Source organism: Pleurodeles waltl, chromosome 1_2 (assembly GCF_031143425.1).
Source record: "Pleurodeles waltl isolate 20211129_DDA chromosome 1_2, aPleWal1.hap1.20221129, whole genome shotgun sequence".
NCBI lineage: Eukaryota > Metazoa > Chordata > Amphibia > Caudata > Salamandridae > Pleurodeles > Pleurodeles waltl.
Window position 1 is genome coordinate 631,686,651 of NC_090437.1, and position 23,407 is coordinate 631,710,057.

Below are 23,407 nucleotides of genomic sequence, written 5' to 3' on the forward strand. Positions count from 1 at the left end.
CGTGACCACTCGAGAAGCACTGGTGAGACCAAAGGGGAACACCGCAGACTGAAAATGCTCCCACTCCAAATCGCAGGTAGCACTAGCGGGTTGGTAGGATGGGTATATGGAAATAAGCATCCAGCAGCTCCAACACCACCATCCAGTCTCCAGGGTCTAAGGCAGATAGGACTCGGGGTAGATAAAGCATTTCGAATTTCTACTTCCGAAGGAACGTGTTGAGAGGGCATACGTTTAAAATAGCTGCAGGCCTACATCTTTCTTTGGCACCAGATAGTAGCACGAATAAGAACCATGCTTCTCTTCTAGCACTGGCGCCCTCTCGACAGCATCTTTGACCAATAGAGCTTCTACTTTTTGATGCAAAAAGAGATGGTTCTCCGTTAGTTGCATGGGTTGGTAGTGAAAGGTTAGACAGGGAAGACAGGAAGGGTAAGGCGTATCCCCTGCAAATGATCTGTAGGACCCACCCGTCGAATGTTTTTGCCTACCAACCCGGGAAGAAGAGGTGGGATCTGCCTCCCACCAGGTAACCGTGTTTCTGTAAGGGCACACTGAAGAGGTTTGGGTAGTGGGGATGCAGGGGGCGGGGTAGGCTTAACAGTCTAATGACCTTGACTGCGGGGACGGTGGGCACAATGGCCTCGACCAAGAAACTGCTGGTTTCCTTGTTGATGCTGAACAGCTGGCAGCATGGAGCACTTCAACCAAATCTGCAAAAAGAGCAGTAAAAGTGTTGCAATTGCCAAGATGTGGGCAGCCCCAGAGAGCGGGTGGTAGCCCTCCTCTCCTTCAAATGCTCTATAGCAGAATCAGCCTTATCCCCAAACGGGCAAGCCCCATCGAAGGGCATGTCCATCAGGGATCACTGGACATAGCCTGACAACCAAGTAGATCGCAGCCACGCATGGTGGTGAACGGCAATGCTGGTGCTTGTGGACGGCCTGATGGAATCAGTCAGACCAAGCCACAACAAATTGTGAACCTGGCTGAATCACAACTGTCTTGAATTGCCTGAGAGAGAAAAGGTCAGAGATCTTTGGGCACACTAGGGATGACTTGTGCCACTGAGTTCCAAAGAGTATGGGAATAGTCTCTCACCAAGCAGCTACTGTTAACTGATCAGAGTGGAAGACTGGTAGAGGAACACACTTGTTTCCCAAACATTTCTACCTGCTTAGGTTCCTCATCAGGAGGATCAGTAGTTATTGTGTTGGAGTTAGACCTGCTCATGGAGGATTGCACCACTAGACTTTCGGGGGATGGATACTGCGAACCTGGAGCAGGTCAATTGAGCCAGGCAATTTCTCAATTGACTGGTGGGCCAGAACAAAGTGTTGCCAATCCCCCCAATAGAGTATCCATCAGAGCTTCATTAAATGGAAAAGGGGCTCAGGAGATTTCTGGCCTAGATGTAGGACTTGCTACTACATTAGTCTTAACCTCCAACGTGGTGAGCTGGAGGTCAAGTACTTCAGCCACCACACGCATTACTATTGCATAGAAAGCGGATTTCTCTGTTGCTAGTCCAGGGTGTGAGAGTAGACCCGTTTTCAAGAGGGTATCAAGACTACTAGCCTCCTTTTAGTCATAGTACCACATATCATCCTGGTAGGGCTGAGTGAGCTCATCACCCAGGCCAAATTTGTTGTCTGAGTCCATATCGAAAAAAGAATGAAGGGTTTGTGTTCTCCCTTGTCAAGGTGGTAATTTAAGTGGGGGAACTAGTGCCTCTGGGTTATATGATGAAACAACGAGTGCTTCAACCACCCATGCCTCAACAACAAGGTCGGAACAACGACCTTGTTGTTATCTCTAATGCCTTTATCACAAATGCCTTTTTTGTTGTAAAAGCATTCCTGGTAAAGGCATTAGTGATCAGCATGTACGGTTCCAGCATGCATCCCCCCTAGCCCCCCACCCTGAAAATTACCGCGACCCCCCCACATCCACCCCAAACCCCACCCCCAAAATTACCCCAACCCCAACGCCCCTCCCCTAAAACCTAAAGCACCCCAACCCTCAACCCACTCCTAAAACCTAAACCCTGACCCCCCTCTCCCCGCACCTAAACCCTAATCACCCCGAGCCCCCCACACCCAAAAACTAAAAATACCCTGAGTCCCCACCCCCTCCCCTAAAAATTAAAGCACCCCAACCTTCCCCTAAAACCTAAACCCTGACTCCCCTCCCCGCCCCTAAACCCTAATCACCCCGAGCCCCCCACCCCACCCCCAAAAACGAGAAATACCCTGAGTCCCCACCCCTCAAACCTAAAGCACCCCAACCCTCCAACCCCCCCAAAACCTAAACCCTGACCCCCCCTCCACCGCCCCTAAACCCTAATCACCCCGAGCCCACTACCCCACCCCAAAAAAACAGCCCCAGCCCAACTTACCTCCTCCTTGACTGCGTCCACTCCCTTCTTCTGTGCCTTAACCACGCATGTATGTGGTTCACACATGAGTGGTTAAGGCCCTAAAACAAGGAAGTCGTGGAAAACGAAAGTGTTATTTCGCTTCGTGGTTTAGGACTCGTTGTTCCGGGTGTTTCCAGTGCCTCTGTGGTATTGGATGTGACTTCGGTTGACGTCAGACCAGCATTGATTTGCATCTGAGAAAATTATCTGAACCTTCTACTCTAGCACTGATGAAGTGGACATTCATTTCGAAGTGCCTGGGGATGGAGACAAGACTGGCTTGGAGGGTCTAACTCGCACCGTGGGCGAACCTGCTGGCGATACTCCAGGTGGAGGGCCTCTCAGCATGCTAGAGGGAGACAGCAGGAATCCAAAGGGCATACCTTTGTGGATCTCTTTGATCTTATATCACATGGGTGTTCACCCTGGAAACTAGGGTTGTGCCAGAACCAACTGTGGGATTGACTCCAAAGTTGGATGACTTCAGGATCGAGATTCAGAGTTGTGGCCCGCCCTCTTCTGTTCAGGTGAATGTGAGTGGCATGAGAAGGAAAAATCCTGCTTCGATTTCTTGCTCTTCTTTTTTAACTGACCTAAATAAAGATTTGGGCCACAGCGAAGACCAGCCTCTAGAACGGCTTTGTTGACTCTGGGAATGGAACTGAAGTTGAACCTTTGATGCGGACCGCAACTTGGAGCGGTGCTGGAGAGGAGTAGTTTTATGTTTGACGATATAAAGCTTCATCACGAGGTTCCTGGTGGCCTATGGGTTCATTGATGCACAGTTGCTGCAGGCCTTGCTGTGTGGAGGGACCCCAGACATCACAGGCATACATGGTGGGGATCTGTCAAGGACGTTTATTTGAGACAGTCCCTACAGGACTTAAAACCTGTTGTTTTTGGGGATACTGTCCCTTGCACATCGAAGAAAGATTTTGAGGCAAAAGCCTTGAGAGACACGGAGTGAGCTTCAGATCCGCGTCTGGTAGCGCAAAAGAACTGACGTCAACGCGCAGGGGTCATGGGCATAGGAAGTGTGGGGGACACAGGGGACGAGGGTGAGGTTGACAAGGGGACAAAATAATCTCCCCTTTCACTTCTATGATTCGCAGGGCCATTAGCGTGCAAAAGTGCTACTTAGAATGGCCCTGCTTGCTGATTGTCTGCATCCCGCCATCCTCAGCACTACCCCCACCTACCGCCTTGAAGACATACCCTGCAGAGCACATGAGGAAGATCAAAAGAGGGAACAGAGTCCCACTCAGCCTGACTCCTGTAGGCTAGAAAGGAGACTCTGTGAAATACAGTATTTGCAGGGCCCAAGTCGGGCGTACACGCTGTCTACCCTGCCAAGACGTTTGGCCCCAGTAAAATATGGCGAATTTGTCCTGATATAGCAGGACATTTTCAGTAGCACCTGCACACTTTCAAAAGCGCTTTCATTCCTTCTGGGCAGCATGGGAGAGGGCTTTCAGGTTTTAAATTCCTGCTGGCGCAGGACAAAGGCCAAATTTTGTTTGTTTAGTCTAGTTGGAAGCTGCCTGGAGCCTCACACCTAGCTGCTATGGAGGAAAAAATGGCACACAGCTTGCTATTACTTCACAGGTATCTAAGAGAGACATGGTTTTCACTTTGTTCAATCCCTGTATATAAGAGATATGTATGCACTCTAAGAATATCCTTTATGTTGGTCTGCCCCAGTATTTACACAAATAACAATTTAAACACCACTATTTTGCTTTATTTCTTTTATAGTGCCACTCATCCCAATGCAGGGTGTCTAAGCACTTTACACCATACACATTTCCCTGAGATATACTGGGCACACAAAGATCTCTTCACCAGGTGTCTTAACACCCACAAGGTATTTGAAAATGCACACTTTACAACCAACAAAGCAGAACTGATTTACTGCCACATTTCTCCTTTATGCCAATTACTTTATGGCAGAGACCCTAAAAAATAGATGTAGAGATTGAGGCCCAGATTTTGTGTCAGGAATGCATAACTTTTTTGGCACAATCCCAAAGCAAAATCAAATTTATTAAACATAGTAATGCATTCAAATGTGCTCATGATAGACCTGATAAAAATATGTCTGAGGTGTTCAGATTGGATGCCACTTCCTGTGAGGTCATGGGTTATGATGCTAAGTGCATTGTCACGAGTTATGATATCATGCTCTGTGATGTCACTTGCATATTGCCTAACTTGGTTAGTCCCCCTACTTCTTTTTTTAGGACTTGTGCCCTGAGTATTTGTAGTTGCCTAGGATCTCACCATTTGGTGAAACAGGGAAGGCGAGATTTTACTTTTTCACACTAAACAATTTAGCTACTAGAACGGTATCTCTTTCTAACATTTACACATAATGTTTTTTAGCGAAGTAATGACTAGTTGGATTACGGCGCGACTAACAGGGAGAAGCCATGTTTTATTCTGGGCAGCTTTGCCTAGAGTTATTAGTTATGTTGTTCTTATAGTTGCATACTTAAGCATATTGAAGTATTTATTTTGAAGTATATTATCTTTTCTGTTTTTAACAGTTACATGAGGATACATTTGTATTATCTTTTCTGTTTTTAACAGTTACATGAGGATACATTTGTGATAGTCAGGGCCACTAGAATTAGGCGACAGGAGAGGGCCAAATTATGTGGCAGGGTTGCCTATGTTATGCAGCAAGAAGCTGAAAATTATGTGGCATAATGTGACACATTTTGTGATAGTATTTTGTTATTTTGTTATTTTTACACTTGTTAACACTCTCTGGGCTTAGTTTGCACCTCATTAATATCAGGTTAACATCTCAATATAGCAACTAGCAAAAGAAAGGTTAGCAGTCAGCTTTTGTAAAGGGGCCTTCCACTGTGCACAAACATGTGTTTTTGCGCTTTTAGTCATTTTTATCCGTTTGAGCTAGAAACTATTTTTTTTCATTTAAATCTGCAGCTTATGCAGCAGATGACTGATTTTGTGGCAAATCCATAACTATGCAAAAAATACTGCAGCGCACAATCGCATAATTCCAGTGGCCCTGGTGACAGCCAACCAAGGCATCAGCAATACAGTGTTTGTATAAAAGCATTTGCATACATCTGCACACATTTCATAATCTTACAGAAAAATACAGTGAGTGCAGCCCAGGCCTATAAGAGAGTGTGTATAAGGCCCTGTGACCGGGCGGTCCCGGTCACGAAGGCAGAACGGCATGAAAATGACGTATCGGAATCCTCCGATACGTCATTTCCGCGTCCCGGCGTTTCCACGGGAACGCGTCCAGAGAGAGGCAGGCGTCCCGGGGTTGCCACGGCAACCTCGGACGGCTTCCGCCCCGAGAGATTGAAGAGCCCCTGGAGTTCGGCGAGAGAGGAAGAGAAGTTGGAGGAGGTTGGAGAGACGAGAGCAGCGACTCAAGAAAGAAGGAAACCCAAGGACGAGGAAGAGTTTTCCCGAGACGACTGGCCGGAGACATCCAAGACAAGAGATCCCGCGTCCACGAAGGTGTCAGAGCCGAGTCACCCCAGCGAAGGAGATCAGCTAAGGAATCACGAGGACGCCAGCCACGACCCTGGAGGGTCGTGGCTTAACAAGGTACGGTCCCTGTGGGCTCACAAGCGGGACACTACTGGGAAAAGGACTGGGGAGGGGTGGTAACGAGGGCTGAGTGGGAGGAATGCTTATGACTCCGGGACTTCACGTGTGAAACACTTAACGGGCACAGAAAGAACCCCTACCGTGAGCACTTGGTCCCCATCCACTCCTCACTGGCACCACCCCACCTTTTTGTTTTCCCTATTTTACCCCAGTCCGTCATAGTTTATAGAGAACTAGAGGTGGTTATCCAGCCCACTTACCGTGGTGTTTTCTGCCTTTTCTGTTTCCGGTATTCGAGCCTGAAAAGCACCCGGAACTATAACCTGGAAGAGAAGAGGGAAAGAAAAAACGGAAGAGACCCTCAGTCCAAGACGGAGATACCTACCTAATCCTAAAGAAAAACCCAAGCTTCCTGGATAAAATGAACAGTTAACCCTTACAAATAAAATAAAACACTTACCTGAGTAATACCAGCGCCTCTCAGTTGCCTTTATACCATTCGTACCGCTACAGTGGTGTCAGAAGTGGGATCAGATATTACCCACTCCGAGTACGAACCGTATAAACCATGAGCGAGAGCCCATCTTTGGAGAATATGATCAAACAACTGGCAGAAGGCCAGCGACATTTGCAGTTGGTATGGGAGGCACACCAACGAGAAGCAAAAGAGGACAGGGAAGCCTTACAGTCGGCTTTGAAAAGCCAGGCGACCATCCTTGCAAATAATCAGCTGGTACACGAGACCGCTATGAAGAAATTAACCGAGACTATTGCTACCAGTAAGGTCCACCCCAATGTACCCAGCTCTGTGTTACAGAAATACCAGGAAGGGGAAGACCCAGAGGCATTTTTTACTAACTTCGAGAGAGTGGCCTCCTCAGCTCAGTGGCCTGAAGATAGATGGGGACAGTACCATTGTTCTTGAACAGTACCTAGATGCCTTACCTACTTCCACCAAGCATTGGATTCGCCAACATCCAAAAGTAAATACTGAGATGGCGATCGATCTAGCCTGCGCACATCATCGTTCTGTGGATGTAAGGGGTGTGCCACCCAGGCCCAGTATAAAAATGGGTGTGTCCGGTCCAAAAAGTACTCCGAGAGCCCTTCCTGACGAAACCGTTCCCCGTAGACTAATAGAAAGCCCGCCGGTACAGGGACCTCAATGTTATAACTGTGGGGAATGGGGACACATAGCCCACATGTGTCCGAAGAAACATGTACCGGAAGAGGTAACATGAAGTTTAAGCAAGTAATGAGTATTAACGGACGATCGGTATGTGCTCTAGTTGACTCGGGCTGCAGCCAGTCTGTGGTGAGGAAAGATCTTATAAGACCCGTTGACAGGGAACCAAGACAGTGGGTGAATATTTGCTGTATTCACGGGGACAAAGAGCAGTATCCGCTACAAATACTGACAATAGAGTGGGGCAACCACAGGGATTTCCTGCCTATGGGAATCATGACACAATTGATTGAGGAATGTATCATCGGGACTGACTATGAACATTTCCAAGAACTCCTGGATCAGGTTAGAAACCCCGAGGGGACACAGGGCTGGTGGAGGGAAGCACCTTTTTCGAACGACGATATTGAGCGCCCTGTCACACGTAGGAAACTTTCGCGTCGAGAGAAAAGGGAAGGAAAAGAACATTTCAGGGGTCAGAAGGGCCCAGAACAAGCCCAAAGACTTGTAGCAGAAATACACGAAGCGCCTATCAGTTTCCAACAAACCCAAAGGGAAGATCCATCCCTCACTCAGGCTTGGGGTTCCGCAAAGTCAGAAGAAACCGATGAGGTGGGTCCTTACTTCCTAATTAAGAAAAACCTCTTATACAGGATAACCACTAATCGTACGGGGGAACGTAAACAACAACTATTGGTACCAGCACAGTTTAGGGATTATGTCCTGACCCTGGCCCATAATCAACCAGGTGGGGGTCATTATGGAAGAGAGAAAACCGAAGAATACCTCCTCAGGCGATTTTACTGGCCGGGGGTGTTCGCACACATAAGAAAATATTGTTCTCATTGTCCCAGGTGTCAGCTTACGGAACCAGGGAAACCGAAAAAAGCACCGCTGATGCCCCTTCCCATCATAGACATACCCTTTAGCAGAATAGGAATGGATCTGATTGGACCCATAGTACCCTCATCCAAAGGCCATACATATATTCTAGTTATGGTTGATTACGCCACCCGATACCCCGAGGCTATTCCACTGACAAGTATAACTACCAAATCAGTAGCCCAAGCAATGATAACTGTCTTCTCTCGTATTGGGTTTCCCCATGAAATACTTACCGACCAGGGGACCCCTTTTATGTCTAATCTAATGGGACAGGTGTGTAAAACGTTAGGTGTTGCACAAATCCGAACCTCGGTTTACCATCCACAGATGGATGGATTGGTAGAACGATACAACCGAACCATAAAAAACTTACTGAGAAAAGTAGTACAGGACTCAGGAAGAGACTGGGATCAGAAATTACCACTGGTCTTGTACGCTATCCGAACCCATGAGCAGGCCTCAACCGGCCATAGCCCCATTGAGTTAGTGTTCGGCCGACAGCCCCGTTCCCTTATAGATATGGCAGTGGAAACATGGGAAGAGGAGGCAGAAGGAGAGGGAAGGCCCCTATTAGAATATGCCCACAACCTACGGTCCCATCTACAAACCATATGGGAAGAGGTCCGAGTGAATATGGAACAGGCCCAAAGAACCCAAAAACAGTATTACGACAGAGGTAGTAAGCTGAGAGTTTTACAACCAGAAGATCAGGTATTAATAATGCGTCCCACTTCAGAACACAAACTCCTAGCAAGATGGCAAGGCCCTCATAGGGTAATCCGATCAGTTTCTCCTGTTACTTACTTAGTTGAAATCTCGTCCAATCCCAAGAAAACCCAGATTTATCACATAAATCTCTTTAAAAAATGGGAAGAACCCAATAACCCGGCCAGTCCCACAGGAGTAAATAGGTTCCTATGTCCCAGTAAAGAGTTAAATATTGAGTTTTGTCCCACCAGATCCCATGAGGAAAAGGGTTTACCCTTGATAAATGAAACTTTAACGAATCTAGAGAAGGGACAAGTATATAGCTTACTGAAACAGTTTCAACACTTCTTTTCAGAAACGCCAGGCAAAACCACCTTGATACACCATAAGATAAGAACCACACCAGGTAAAATTGTTAGGTTACGTCCGTATCGTATCCCCGAGGCACGGAAACAGATTATGGAGGATGAGATACAGAAAATGTTAGAACTAGGAGTAGTGGAACCCTCGAATAGTCCCTGGTGTTCCCCAGTCGTTCTGGTACCAAAACCGGACGGCACGATCAGATTCTGTATCGACTTCCGGAAGCTTAACGAAAATTCCTTGTTTGACACCTATCCAATCCCTAGAGTAGACGACGTCCTCGAAAAACTGGGAAAAGCCAAATATATGTCCACACTAGACTTAACAAAAGGGTATTGGCAGATCCCTTCAGACCCAGAAGACAAAGAAAAAACGGCTTTTGCGACACAGTCCGGTCTGTATCATTTCACGGTACTACCTTTTGGACTACACGGAGCACCTGCCACGTTTCAAAGGTTAATGGATAGGCTATTAAAACCATTTCATACCTTTACAGCAGCTTACCTAGACGATGTAGTTATATTTAGTGAAACCTGGGAAGATCATCTAACCCATTTACATCACATATTCCACACTCTTGCAAAGGCAGGGCTAACTGCTAACCCAAAAAAATGCGTTATCGGAAAACCAGACATTTCATATCTAGGATACAAAATCTGCCAGGGAACTCTGCAACCCCAACACAAGAAAGTAGAAGCCATTCTCCACGCCCCTAGCCCAACAACTAAAAAAGACTTACGCTCGTTTTTGGGATTGGTCGGCTACTATCGAAGGTTCATACCTGAGTATTCCACCCTTGCAGCTCCCCTCACAGATCTACTGTCTAAAGCACACCCCAACCAGTTAGTACCTTTTTCAGATTCCCAGAAGGCTAGTTTTGAACAACTGAAATCCTATCTGACCAAAGAGCCCGTATTGCGGTGTCCCGACTTCTCGAAACCCTTTCATCTATATACGGATGCTTCCGACGTAGGACTGGGGGGGGTTCTAGCTCAACCCGACGGGGAGGGTCGTGATCACCCGGTAATATATATATCAGTAGGAAACTGTTTCCACGAGAACGCCATTTTCCCATCATTGAAAGGGAGTGTTTGGCCATCAAGTGGGCCGTGGACGCTTTACAGTATTATCTGTTGGGTCGACCATTTGTTCTGTTTACGGATCATGCCCCCCTCACGTGGTTGGCTGCACATAAAGATACAAATTCCCGGATTCTGAGATGGTTCCTTGAACTGCAGTCATTTTCCTTTCAGGTACGCCACATACCGGGATCACAGCAGGCCCCTGCTGATTATCTGTCTCGTTTTCCGGGCTCGACCCCGGTCCTCGAACAGGACCGTTCATGGGAAGAGGTGTGTGACCGGGCGTTCCCGGTCACGAAGGCAGAACGGCATGAAAATGACGTATCGGAATCCTCCGATACGTCATTTCCGCATCCCGGCGTTTCCACTGGAACGCGTCCAGAGAGAGGCAGGCGTCCCGGGGTTGCCACGGCAACCTCGGACGGCTTCCGCCCCGAGAGATTGAAGAGCCCCGGGAGTTCGGCGAGAGAGGAAGAGAAGTTGGAGGAGGTTGGAGAGACGAGAGCAGCGACTCAAGAAAGAAGGAAACCCAAGGACGAGGAAGAGTTTTCCCGAGACGACTGGCCAGAGACATCCAAGACAAGAGATCCCGCGTCCACGAAGGTGTCAGAGCCGAGTCACCCCAGCGAAGGAGATCAGCTAAGGAATCACGAGGACGCCAGCCACGACCCTGGAGGGTCATGGCTTAACAAGGTACGGTCCCTGTGGGCTCACAAGCGGGACACTACTGGGAAAAGGACTGGGGAGGGGTGGTAACGAGGGCTGAGTGGGAGGAATGCTTATGACTCCGGGACTTCACGTGTGAAACACTTAACGGGCACAGAAAGAACCCCTACCGTGAGCACTTGGTCCCCATCCACTCCTCACTGGCACCACCCCACCTTTTTGTTTTCCCTATTTTACTCCAGTCCGTCATAGTTTATAGAGAACTAGAGGTGGTTATCCAGCCCACTTACCGTCGTGTTTTCTGCCTTTTCTGTTTCCGGTATTCGAGCCTGAAAAGCACCCGGAAGACCACGGGAACTATAACCTGGAAGAGAAGAGGGAAAGAAAAAACGGAAGAGACCCTCAGTCCAAGACGGAGATACCTACCTAATCCTAAAGAAAAACCCAAGCTCCCTGGATAAAACGAACAGTTAACCCTTACAAATAAAATAAAACACTTACCTGAGTAATACCAGCGCCTCTCAGTTGCCTTTATACCGTTCGTACCGCTACAGGCCCTAAATAGCAAGATACAGTTTGACTGCCATAGTGTTTAGATGGCATGTTGTATTCTAGTCTGTCAGATCTCCGAGTAGTGGCCGCATTTCAATGGCATAGAATTCTTACTCTGATGTGTGGGTTAGGCCAGAGGAGGTCAATGGTTCAACATCCTCGTTCAACGTGGAATAAAAAGGTACATAGCAGACCTCAGATATCTTTTTGTGTCTCAAAGAAGGAAGTGGTAACTCTGCATATATTTTAATCTGTGTTACAGAGGGTAAGATCTCTTAGTCAGTCTTCTGACATGTATCATAATTGGCTCATCATGAATGTTCCATTTCACACAGCGCCCCTCCAAGTGATGTAGGGGATTGAGGATAGTACACAGGCCTGGGAGGAGGGGATATGGAGGTGGAGTGTGTAGGCTCACCATGCTTTGCATGAGGTTATAACTTTCAGTACACAGTTCTTAATATAAGGCAGTGATGCTCAAAGGGCATCTCTCCTGACCTTTAAATTCAGCCCCCTGGTCAAAATCAGCTCTGGGCTGCTGTTTACTCTACTCTGCATTATGGTCAAAATGATGTTAAATAAACAGGCAACACTTTATTTAAATGTTAACTGAAGGTAAAGAAATGAAGTAACTAGGTTGTCATGCACCTTTAACTTTGGGAACACCTTTAGTTTTAAAGAAATATTGCACCTTAAGTGTAAAAATATGATAAGGGCAATTCAAAAAATCAAAAAGTGTATTTCATTTACATGCAGAGATGTTTCATCTTAGTGCATCAGGTTATATCAGTGCATTGAGAAGTATTTTCTTTTTAAGTGACAGTTTTTGAACATGAATTCAGAAATATTAATCTCCCCCTCTGAAAAAAATGCCAATAGTGAACTAAGAGGAAAGTCATTTGTTATATGCTCTCTTCGGGTGGCCTGGGTTCCTTTTATACATGAACAACAATATAGTTTACTAAATGAAAGACATGAAAATGTTTAGTACAGCACAAATCCTGAAGTATTATATTTTGAGTTTCTATTACATGCAATAATGAAGAAAAAGGAGGGAAAGGGAAGTAAAACAATTGCCTAGGATCACACAATTTGGTAAAGTGGGGAAGCCAGGACTAATCCCACGTTTCTGGTTCCAAATTACAATTCAGCCACTTGGTGAGAGTCACCAGATCCTCGGGGTCTGTGCATGCTCCAACACTTCCACCACAAGACAGCTCCAATACTCTGATTAGAATTGTCACAGAACCTAAGAAAGTCCAAGTGGGGAAAAGGGAAATTAGGAAGGGAACAGCTGGGAAGGAGACCTGTGGGAAGCAAAAGGTTTAAAAACTCTCTGTTGAATCTAGGGTTCAATGATGATTGGAACATGAAATAATACTCTATTGAGTACAGAGTTCTATGACACTCGGAATATGAAATAACACTATGTTGAACCTAGAGTTCAGTGATACTTAAAACATGAAATAACACTCTGTTGAGTCTAGAGTTCAGTGATACTCGGAACATGAAATAACACTCTATTGAACCTAGAGTTCAGTGATACTTGAAACATGAAATAACACTCTGTTGAGTCTAGAGTTCAGTGATACTCGGAACATGAATTAACACTCTGTTGAGTCTAGAGTTCAGTGATACTCGGAACATGAAATAACACTCTGTTGAGTCTAGAGTTCAGTGATACTCGGAACATGAAATAACATACTGTTGAGTCTAGAGTTCAGTGATACTTGAAAAATGAAATAACACCTTAAACTAAAAACTAAACTCTAATTAGACCTCACTAAATCTAGGTACCTGGAAAAGAATAAAAAATGGTTAGTACAATGTTTCACATGGAATTTTCATGAATTGAAAACATACTGTTCTAGGAATACAAGAACCTTCCAGAAAAATGTCCCAGAACAAACACGGCCTCATTACATGAGGATGAAGGCTATCCCAAAATTCCTTGGAAAATAATAGGAATTGTACTAAAGACCTTACATGCATATAAAATATAATATCCAGAATTCTAGCACTATAGATCTTTAGAATGCAAGAACACAAATTGCGCACATTGCGGATTTCCACAAAAGTTTTGGAAATGTCATGAAATAGTTGCGCACCACGAACAACATGAATTAAACACAGGAAAAGGAATCGCGCGTCTTGACGATTCGAAGGCCACCATGTAAATGCCAAGAAATTATAGCACGCACAATGAGTAACATGAATTAAAAACAGGAAACAAATCACGCGTCTTGCTGATTTGAATGCACTCTTGTAAATGCCAGAAAATGGTTGCGCGCAATGAATATCTAGATTTGTATGCGAGTAAAGAATCACGCATCTTGCCGATTCGAATGCAACCTTGAAAATGTCAGAAAATGATTGCGCACAATGAATACGGTGATTTGTACACGAGTAAAGAATCACCCAGCCAAGAGAAAGGGCGAGGCCTGGAAGATCAAAGTAGGCCACCGGAACAGGAGCTCAGGAAGTTGCTGCTGCTCTGCACCGGGACCTCTGAATAGTGAGCACGTGGAGCTGGGCTAGCTCCCTTTTATAGAGTCTTAGCCCAGCCCACAAACCACACCCAGGCATGCTGCAGGGAAAACTTCTAGAAGGCTCTGGAAAGGGACCACACCCTGACACACTCTGAAAGCCTGCAGAAATACATTGCAAATGAACAGTATTTACAAGCACCTTAAATATAAGCCTTCAGAATTAAACTCTGCAATGCAAAAGGTTAAACAACAGCATATCTACATAATGCATGAATTACGTCATCTCATACGTGCTGGCGTTTTTGCATTCCAGTCACCCGTAGAGCGCGCACTGCCCAGATGTTGACACAATCCCTCACCACCCTCCAGCCCTCTCCCTCAGCACTCTGCAACCATCAATGCGGCTCTTAGTCACATCACAAACCAAACTTTGTGGCCCCTGGGAAAATGTTTGCGAGTACCCGTGATATAAGGGATAATGTACCCACTGCCATACAGTATAAGGATTTTGCAAGTAACTGGGAATTTCCATAAACATATAGAGGAACATGTTTGAAAGCTGATTTCATTAAGTTGAAGCCTACCAGACAGCACATCTATATGGTTTGCTAATGATATTTAGGGGACGTTTGGAAAGCTCCCCTGGGAATGTAGTCCACCCATTGCTTCTACCTTTGGCTTTGTGGTTTGTAGTTCACATTTGCTTGGTTTCTATTTGTATTAGGCTGTCCAGCTTGAGTTAGTCCCTCCCGTAGAGCATCCCTTGTTTACTCTATACTTCTACCAGTGTTGGATTCCTGTAAACATGCCTTTAAATCTTGTTCTTATCTTCTTTCACTTGCTGTGCATTTAAAGACAAAGGTCAAATGATAGGCTCTGTCTTCCCATGGAGCTTGGTGTTTATCTTTCTTTCTCTGGCTTCAAAGTGAGAAGACTTTTATGACAATCATGCTGGCTACTGGGGGTGTGCTTTAGGATGCTATTTTTTTCCAACACACAACAAACTTTACATGTCTGTAAATCAAATGTGCAGGTATTTAAGAATATAAGTGTAGGATAAACAAATATTTGAAAATGATCAAAACAAATCAATGCACTCTATGCTACTTCACTCTATGCCACTCTACTCTGCATCACTGCACTATAGACCATTCTATCTTGCACCACTCCACAAAGCACCACATCACCCTATGACCCAGCTCCCTGCACCACTGCACTCTGCGCCACTGCAATCTATGCTGTGCCACTCCACTCTGTGTCCCTCTACTCTTCACCACTAGAGTAGTGCACTCTACTCTAAACCAATGCACTCTACACCACTTTACTAAAATCCAATGCACTCTATGTCAATCTACTCTAGACCACTGTACTCTGCACCACTTCATTCGACCACTCTACGACACTTCATTCTACGACATTACACTCATGATAGTCCACTCTGACACTCTACTCCATTAAACTCTACTCCACTCTGTGTCTCTCTATGACACTTTATTGAACTCTGTAACTCTCTACACAACTGCCTCTATGCCACTCCATGCCACTTTACTCCACTCTATTCTATGCACACTACTCCACTCTATGCCACTCCATGACATTCTATGCCACTTCAATCTACGATACACTACTCCACTCAACGTAACTCCACGACACTCAATGCCACTCCACTATGCGACTATGCATGATGCTCAACAACACCCTGTTCTACTCTCTACACCCCTCCACGTTACTTTACTCCACTCTACACCACTCCACTCTTCTTCATGCCTCTCCACTCTATGACACTCTACGCCACTCTATGACACTACTCCACTCTACAACACTTTACTCACTCATCGACACTCCATGCCTCACCAATCAATGGCACTCTACGACACGTCATTCTCCATTAACCTATAGCCATGCTGAACAGTAGCCATGCTAGTTTTCAACATGGCTAAAACCCCTTTGACAAAGCCAATAGCTCAGCACAGGTGAGTCCTATTTGGCTTTGCCAATGCATGTTTATAAAGTATGGAAATTCAAGGTGACTTGCAGTATCCTTATCATCTACGCCAGGGGGTACAGTTGCCCATATTATACATGGTAACACCATCAATTTTCCCACAAACCACTTAAAACCTTAGTGCAGCGGTTACCAGCCTGTGGTCTGAGGCCCCAGTGGTCCGTGACACATTCCCAGGGGATTCGCAGGCCTGGGCCAGCAGGAAGGCACTTCTCCAGCTGGGGCTTCTAAAAACACGTGCATTTTTTTATTCATTACTTCTTTTGTTCAGCAGTTTTAAAAGCATTGCAAAGTCCCTTGTACACCCAGCAGCTTTCGGGCAAATATAAAAGCATCAAGATAACTGTCTACATCAGTACCTGATACTTGGATTAATTTACCTGCTTAAGAGAGATGGGAGTGTTACCTAGTGGCAGTTTTGACTCATCTAAGGTAGTGCAGATTGTTAATATACCTGCTGCAAAGAACATGAATCAACAAAGAACAGTATTTTATGTACATAGCACAGTGGTTACCACTTCTGTCACAGAGATTCTTTTGTTGCAGTTTGTAAATTACAATCTTAATCGAGCACAGTAAGCTATGAACTGCCGTCAAAGAGCTTCATGCAAACTGCATGGCACAAATTAAAAAGTTTTGTTTTTTCCCAGTCTTTCATTTTCCTGCTGCTAAAAAAAAGGTTTGCTTCTGTAGAAATATAGTCTTATTATTAAAGTCAATGCTAACCACTGTGTTATGTTCCAAATACTGGGTTTGTGCTTCTCCAGACCAAGCACTATTAAAAAATGCCTACCTTTGTGGATGACATGGGAATCCTCCACCTTGTAGTCCCCTGCAAAAGTGATCCTACACCCTACACTGGTATGAGAGGTGCTATAAAACAAATTAATTACATGTGACAGAGAGGCTTGGGAGAGATGAGAGGCCCTTATGGTTTTACTTATTTTCCCCACCACATATTTATGTGAAAAAGTCTTCTCAGATCTTATGTACCTAAAAAACTAAAGACAGAACTCGCTTGGGAAATGTAGAATCTGACCTGAGGATTCGGCTTCACTGAATAAGACTAAACATTAAAAAGTTAGCACCTGAAATGCAGTGCCAACCTTCCCATTTACATTTTTTTATTTTTGCATATTTTTTCAATATAAAATAATTATACCTTTAGTAATTCGAGTATTTGTTTGGTGTGAACTTGTTTGTGTATTTTTTGCTAATTACTATTTTAATGTTTGAAATTTAAATCGTACAAATTGCTTGGAGGTCCCCGGCTTCCAGTAGTGATTCAGTGAGGCTCCTCAGAAGTCAAAAGGCTGGGAACCACTGCCTTAGTGCGTATCTTCTGTCACTGTAGGCTATTAAAATAGAGCAAAAGAAAAAAAAGCAACGTTGCTTTAGACAGCTGCTTTACTTCTGCTCTGTGACCTGACCTGCCTTTCACCTTGTCGGCTGGCTCTGGCCGAAGGCATTGTGAGTCAGAACTCGACTGTAATAACCTTATAAAAGTCGAGTTATGACATATTTTATATATAATTGGTGACGATGCATCAGAAGTAGGCGATTATATAGAAATTATTGACTGCCATTTGTACAGGGATCACAGAATCCTATGTATTAAATAGCCTGTAACACCAAGAGCTTCTTCAGTGTAAATGCTCCCAGTTTTGACTGATGTGGAGCTGAGCTGCCCAAGATCACACAGAGGAGCAGCAGTGTTATTAGAACTACGGTTTCAGAGCACAGTTTACAATTCTACGTCAGGACCGGAGGCGAGGATTATGCATGTCTTTCTTCACTTTTACTTAACAGCCATTTCAAAGTTCAACAAATTCAAGAAAAAACTAGAACACCTATGAATCCAACGTCTCCATGGTAAACAATGTCCAATTGTTACTCTCTCCGACGATGTGTATACATATCCTTTGCTGTCGTCGTCCGACCTCTTACTTCACTTCTGGAGCATCAGCTAAGTCTCTTTGCCCTTACTGCCTCTTGAGTGTGCTTGTTACATTGCGTATGAGTGTTTTTGTGGTATAGCCTTGTGCCAGCATTGTTTAATCACAGTATTCTTGTGTGTGACAGGAGACGCTCACCACGCGCAGTCGCCTTTTTTGCCCGAGCGTTGGTTCCAAACTCAGTAACGCATCGGCTCCACCAAAGGGCGTTCTTTCGTGCTTGCTGGTGTTAAGAAGCACGTTTTCCTAGCGATTTGAGTTGAGGTGAGCGCTCGATCGCTAGTGGGACAGTGCGACAGGGGTTTTGGGTGTGAAGCTCACTTTTAACGTCTCCAACCCCCACAGAACACCGCTTTTGCGATAAGTTAGACTCCCATCTGGGGAGAACAGCACGACTTCAAGAGCGCACGCAGAGGCCGTTTGGTCTCTTCCTTTTTTGACAGGAGTGTGGAGGGGCTGTCCTAAGCATCTCTACAGGGTGTTTCTCCTGTCCAGCATCTACCTCTGTGTCCCGGCAATGCAGTCCAGTCAGGACCATGATTTCTTCCCCAACCTGTCCCCAGGGGAGGGCCCTTCGCAGTGCACTCTACCCCTTGAGGTAGATTTTTGTTCTCTCAAGCCATAGCCCAGGTCCTGGCCCCTATTCAGGAGAGTGTGGCAAAACTGTCAGATCAGGTATCAAAGGGGACAGGCATGTTTGGGGGGATGGGAGCTCATCCTAAAACTGCGAGCTTGACGGCTCCCAAGAAATTGTGCAAGCGCGACACAGGGCATCTCGAGAGCTTCGAGCACCTCACGGAAGCCTTTTGCAAGAGTGTGCATGCTAAAGCGCCAACCCTATCGGGAGGGTTCTTGGCCCAGAAAGACCAGTGAGGAGGTTCACCCCATATTAGGCCCTGACGTGGGTTCACTCAAGCAGGTTGAAGGGGACACAGAGGGAGATTCCTCCTCTGACGAGGAACAGGACTCTGGTCGTCCATGGCGCCCGGTTTCCACCACGCCAAACCCGCAGGAGGCAGAGGACTCCAGTTCAGAAATGTTTGAGCCTGAGGGCATCTATCACCCTAGATCCTCGGAGTGGCGACCGGAGCAGAAGGTGGCCGTGTATATTGCCACCAAGATTTGGCAGCCTCTTGCCAAAGAGGTTCGGGCCCGCCTAAAGGCCGAATGTCCACGCCCTACTTTGCCAGGCAAGGTAGCGGCAACAGCGGACATAGATCCTAAAATGTGGACTTTCTTCGCGAACTACACTAAGGATCCCAAGAAGGGCATCGACCAGTCCTGGAGGGCATGCCAGGACAAGTTGTTAGACGTGTTAGGACCCCTAAGACAGATTATTCAATTGGCCAAGCACACAAGGCACACGGACACCCTCCTGCCGACAGATGTCGTGGCTGGGTGGGCCCAGAGGGCGGTTTGCCTCCTGGGCAACGCCAACTGCGCTATCTTGGCAGAGAGGCACCTTTCCTTACTTATCAAGATAGACCCCAAACTGGGGGGACTCTCTAACTCAGAGGCAGGGGCGGTCGCCCAAGGAAACTTATTTGGCGATCCTTTCGTCAAAGAACTGGGCAAGTTTGTGGACACTTTTTTGGCACTTGACAAGGCACAGTCCTCCATAAAGAAAAATTTTCCTGGGAAGGTTTTTGGGGGGGTCAGACGAGGCAGGGGTCGCTCCTCCGGCCGCCTATATCAACAAGGCCCCAACACCTACACCTACAGGAATAATGGATGGCGGGAGGGTCGTCAAGGTGCCTTCTTCCCCAACTGAGGTAGAGGGAAAAGCAGAGCAGGCAGAAACGCCTGTGGCGGAGCTAACACTCCAGGAGCCCCTAATGGTAAGGATTACCCTTTCTTGCCCTCAAATTCTCAGAGGGAGATTGCGCTTTTTCACACACAAATGGGCACTTTTAACCTCAGATGCCTGGGTTTTACAGACAGTGATGGGTTTTCACATAGAGTTCTGGGGAACACCGGTCCAGGAATGTCTTCCGAGACCTTTGGTCTTTACGGCAGTGGATTCCGCACTGATAGACTTGGAAGTTCAGGACCTCCTACGAAAGGAGGCCATACGAAGTCTGTCCTTCATCCCAGGGCCTTCGTGAACAATATCTTCCTGGTAGAGAAAAAGGACAAAGGCTTGTACCCGGTTATCAATCTCTGAGCATTCAACGAGTGGGTAGTCTACAGACACTTCAAAATGGAGGGCATTCATATGCTCAGGGATCTTCTATTACAAGGGGATTGGATGATTCGTCTGGACCTCAAGAATGCTTACCTGATGGTCCCGATTTTTCGCCCCCATCGCAGGTTTCTGCAATTTCTTTGGAGGGAGCAGGTGTTCGAATTCACGTCCCTCCCCTTCGGCCTATCTTCAGCACCGTGGTGCTTCACGAAACTGCTCAAACCAGTGGTGGAGTACCTCTGACTCGGGACAAGGTCTCTTACGTTGTCCTTCTAAGGATGGACAATGTGTGCGCAGTGCAGTACATGAATCACCTAGCGGACACTCGCTCAAGAGCCCTAGAGGAGTTGGCAAAGGACTTTTGGCATTTTTGTCTCCAGCACCAAATTTCGGTGACAGCGGAGTACCTTCCAGGTTCCCAGAACACTCTGGCTGACTGGAACTCCAGATTTCTGGAGGACTCCAGCGATTGGCAGCTGGACAGAGGGCTTTTTCTGGCACTTGTGAAGCGCTGGGGTCCGTGTTCATTGAATCTCTTTGCGTCCAGATGGAACGCCCAGTTACCAAGGTACTTCAGCTGGCGCCTGGACCCGGGGGCGGCAGCAGTGGATGCGTTCATGCAGGATTGGGGGTGAGACCAGGGTTACGCGTTACCCCCTTTCTTACTGATTCTGAGTGTGTCAGCCCAGGTACGTTGTCAGGGGGCTACGGTGGTCCTGATAACCCCACTTTGGAGGTCACAGGTGTGGTTTCCATCCCTGCTGGAGCTTTCTTGCAACTTCCCAATTCTTCTCCTGGACTCTCTGTCAATTCTCCTGGACTACGGGGGCACTTTCATACTCTGGTCCTTCAGGGCCATCTTTCTTTGATGGGTTGGAAGATTTCTGGGCTCACTGGGAAGACAGCCGACTTTCAAAGGACGCTAAAAAATTCATTAGACAGGGCTGGGCTCTGGGAACATGCAAGCGGTACAGGTACGCCTGGAATTGCTGGATTTGTTGGTGTATGGAAAAACACGTCGATCCCATGGGGGCCAAAGTTACAGGATGTCCTAAATTTTCTCGCAGAGCTAGCGGAGGCTGGTTTATCTTATTTCTCGATAAATTATTTTTGATCGCCGATCTCAGCGGGACATCCCCCGTTGAGCAATTGCCCGGTGCAGGAGCACCCATGGGTGTGCAAATTGCTTTAATGAATATCCAGACCTCCAGACCTCCAGAACCCAGGTATTCTGAATTATGGGACATCAATCAAGTTCTGCGTCTTTTATCCTCGTGGCCGGATAGCCAGTATCTCTCTCGGAAGGAATTGTCAGCAAAACTAGCTATGCTGCTATGTCTCATCTTGTGCAAAAGGGTGTCGGACGTCAGAGCCCTGGATCTATCTGCAGAGGTTTTTTCCCCAGAGGGAGTGACTTTCACTGTATCCAGGCGGACCAAGTGTAATACCAGGTTGGTAACCTATCCAATTTCCCACACGCATCGAAATTGTGCGTTGTAAGATGTCTGAAAACATACGAAGAGGTGACGGCCAAACATTGACCACCTGGAGAAAGGCAATTGTTGATTTCGATAAAGAAACCCTTTAAGGCAGTTTCCTCGCCTTCGATAGCTAGGTGGATCCGATGGGTTTTGATGGAAGCGGGCATCAATGTACATGTATTTGGGGCACATTCCACTCAGGGTGCCATGGCTTCCAATGCCGTCCAGGTAAGTGGTAGGTTGGAAGACATCATGAACGCCGTTGATTGGTCGTCAGAGTCTACCTTCAAAAAGTTTATTTTAAACCTATTCACAAAGCAGCCTCTTTGGTGGTAAGTAAGCTTTAAACATGCATAACCCTTTCCTCCGGTCCTGACATAGAATGAGAAATTTCCTAGCTAGCGTGAAGGAAAGTTTCAATTCTATTAAGGACACGGAGGCGAGGATTATCCCGCCCAACACAAGTGATGTGTCTCTCGCCCGGGAGCTGTTTGGACACTACGCCATTGGAGGTGGTATCTATGTTTACAATGATTATATGATGAACCTTGGTTTGAACTGTTGCCAACTTGGTGGTGGATTTCATATATTTACTGTGGTCTGAAGGGGGAATGCATTCTCTACAATGTATAGTTATTTCAACTATTCAGAATTTTTTTGAGGGAGACTCGGTCATCTTGCTCAATATGTTACGTTGTTCTCGTAGGATCGGAGACAGCAACAACTTAAGGATGCCTTAACTTCCTGTCGCAGTGAAGTTGAGGGCGGACGGCGACAGCAAAGGATATATATACACATCGTTGGAGAGAGTAACGATTAGACACTAGTTACCATGGAGACTCTGGCTTCATGGGTATTGTAGTTTTTTTCTTGAATTTGTTGAACTTTGAACTGGCTGTTAAATAAAACTGAAGAGAGACATGCATAATCCTCGCCTCCGTGTCCTTAATAGAATTGAAACTTTCCTTCACGCTAGCTAGGAAATTTCTCAGTATTGTTTTGATATCTTCAGTGTGGTTTCAATTTGCATGAGGCAAGGAACATGATCAGTGAGGGGCACAAAGGGTATGTTCTTTCTTTTCTCCCTCCTCCTTTTATTTGCTTGCTGCATGAAGATACAAGGTTAATCAATATGTTTTTTTCACATTTGGTCTAAATACCTTGTGAATGTAAATAACAAAAAAAAATACTTTCAAAATGTGACCACGTGCCTTCCTTGCTCCCCATTTCACGTCCAAACTATATGATTGTGTACATTTATCGAAGCCTACACTTCGCAAACAGCGATTTGTATAGGGTCAATTGAAAAGTCCCCAAGGTTTATATAGGCTCCACATGTAACTTCTGTAGCTCAATGCATCAGTACAGAACAGCAAAGCCCCACCAGACTACGCATGGAGGTACTACTCAAATGATTCCCTATCCAGCCAGACGGATAGGAACTATTCAAAAAGTGAGAAATCCGATGTGGGGCACGTTCCAGATTTAAACTTGAGGTTTGCAACTTTGTAACAGAAGGTGTAATTTAGTCTAACTTTCAACCTTAGAATTCCCCCCCAAATTCTTTGCAAATTAAAGAGGAAAATAAATTCGCCGGATTCTTTTTCTACATCTCACTTTTATCAATTCAAAACCATGGCATGTGAATATAGACGAAAATATGAGCTATCTTCAAAGTTCCTAGCCTCACCACTTTCAAAATCCTTGTCGAATTCTTTCTCTGATTAATGCAACACTGCGCCGGCGCCCTCCCTGGCGTGCGTGACGTCGCACGTACTACATTCGGCAGCTGCCACCAACTCATTCAAAATCCGCGCTTCTCTCCCTTGTCATC

The 23,407-nt window shown here is 46.0% G+C and overlaps 1 long non-coding RNA gene across 2 annotated transcripts in view; it reads right to left on the reverse strand.

Moving 5' to 3' along the window:
- The window catches only part of LOC138302215 (uncharacterized), a 40,920-nt gene extending 17,542 nt beyond the window's left edge, over positions 1–23,378 (reverse strand). The window contains exons 1-3 of one of the 2 annotated variants that reach the window (XR_011205342.1): positions 23,264–23,378; positions 11,197–11,270; positions 6,277–6,339 (exon numbers count right to left, since the gene is read on the reverse strand). This is a non-coding gene — a long non-coding RNA (uncharacterized lncRNA). The remainder of the gene's footprint in view (positions 1–6,276; positions 6,340–11,196; positions 11,271–23,263) is intronic. The other variant, XR_011205341.1, reaches the window with a different exon arrangement.
- Between the last annotated feature and the right edge of the window lie 29 nt (positions 23,379–23,407).